Source organism: Nuphar pumila, chromosome 6 (assembly GCF_984573655.1).
Source record: "Nuphar pumila chromosome 6, dmNupPumi1.hap1.1, whole genome shotgun sequence".
In the NCBI taxonomy this organism is placed as follows: Eukaryota; Viridiplantae; Streptophyta; class Magnoliopsida; order Nymphaeales; family Nymphaeaceae; genus Nuphar; species Nuphar pumila.
Window position 1 is genome coordinate 71,672,755 of NC_143254.1, and position 1,526 is coordinate 71,674,280.

Sequence of the window (1,526 nt, forward strand, 5' to 3'; positions counted from 1 at the left end):
TAAAAGATGGTTGCCGAACTGGCTGAGAGGATGTAGGCATCTGCATGGAAGACTGTGGATTCTTCCATGAAAAAATTGGATGGTTATGCCAACCCGGATTATATGTAGATGAGAATGGGTTGTTCGGCGGTCTGACGTAACCCTGAGCTGCCTGAACATGTTCTTGAACAAATTCAAGGTACTGAGATGTCGAAGGGCACTCAGTGATATCGTGTGCGAGACTGGCACAAAGAGTACACACCTGCTGTGTAGTGGATGGTCCTGAGAGAAGCTGGTCCAGCTTCTGAGCAATCATGTCTACCTTGCACTATAGTGCAGTAGATGGACCAATCTCAAGAACACCAGCTTTCTTCTGAATGCTGGGTGTGGCTCTATCAGAATGAGAGCATGAAGCATGGTGGAGTGAATTCTCGGCCAATGTATCAAATAGCCTCCATGCTTCGTCCTCGCTCTTCAGCATGAATGTCCCTCCACATGAAGAGTCGATCATCTGACGATTCTTGTCAGACAATCCATCATAGAAGCTCTGCACCAGTTGCCATTTCGGCACCTGATGATGGGGACATTTCCTGAGGAGATCCTTCATTCTCTCCCAGGTCTCATGAAAGCGCTCACCATCTAGCTCTGAAAAGCTAGTGATGGCTCTACGATATTGGTTCGTACGACCAATGGGAAAATATTTCCGAAGAAACTCCTATTGCAATTGATCCCAGGACTCTATTTCTACAGAATCTAAGGACTTTAGCCAATACTTGGCTTTGTCCTTCAATGAAAAGGGGAATAGAGTCAACCTCAAAGCATCATCATCGAAATTCTGTATCTTAACAGTAGAACAGATTTCGAGGAATTCATCTAAATGTCGGTAGGGATCTTCATGACTAAGGCCATAAAAGTATGGAAGCATCTGAATAATGCTAGCCTTAATCTCATAATGAGGCGCTCCTACATCGGGTCTTCGAATGCAGGATGCCTGAACATAATCTGTGGGAATGAAGTATTCCCGCAGAGGACGTGGATGAACTGGGGGTGGAGGTGGAGGATCCATGTCAGCCATTGTTGTCGAACTTCGATGAGAATGTAAAATTCTCTCTGGATTGTCAACAAATGGGTGTAATGGGGTTCCTAAACCTCGTCGCCCCTGCATACACTGGTACTAAGACCAGATGTAAGCAAACGACCTAACTCTAAATCTAAACTAACACAAGTATTAAAATGTAAATAAAACAAATAATAGTACTAAGAAACAGATATGCTATCTAGCTATGTTAGAATGCTATAACTAAATAAAGAAATAACAAAGTAAACTATTCTAAAATACTGAAACAAATAAATACAGGAAATCACAAACTAAGTTTTACTAAAACCCACCTGTCTAATCGCTCCTTGCAGAATGATAATTAAGTGAATCCTAGAAAGAACAGTATGTGAATCCTATATTTACTAACTATGTTAATCCTATATTCACTTACTAATCCTACTAACTAAAAACAAAACAACTAATTAACTAACTAAAATAAATTAATAAA

The 1,526-nt window shown here is 40.8% G+C and overlaps 1 non-coding gene across 1 annotated transcript; it reads left to right on the plus strand.

The window, feature by feature from the left end:
* The first annotated feature begins 548 nt into the window (after positions 1–548).
* LOC149834919 (small nucleolar RNA R71) lies at positions 549–651 on the plus strand. Its single transcript, XR_016432880.1, has one exon. It is a non-coding gene; the product is annotated as a small nucleolar RNA R71 (small nucleolar RNA).
* The last annotated feature ends 875 nt before the right edge of the window (positions 652–1,526 follow it).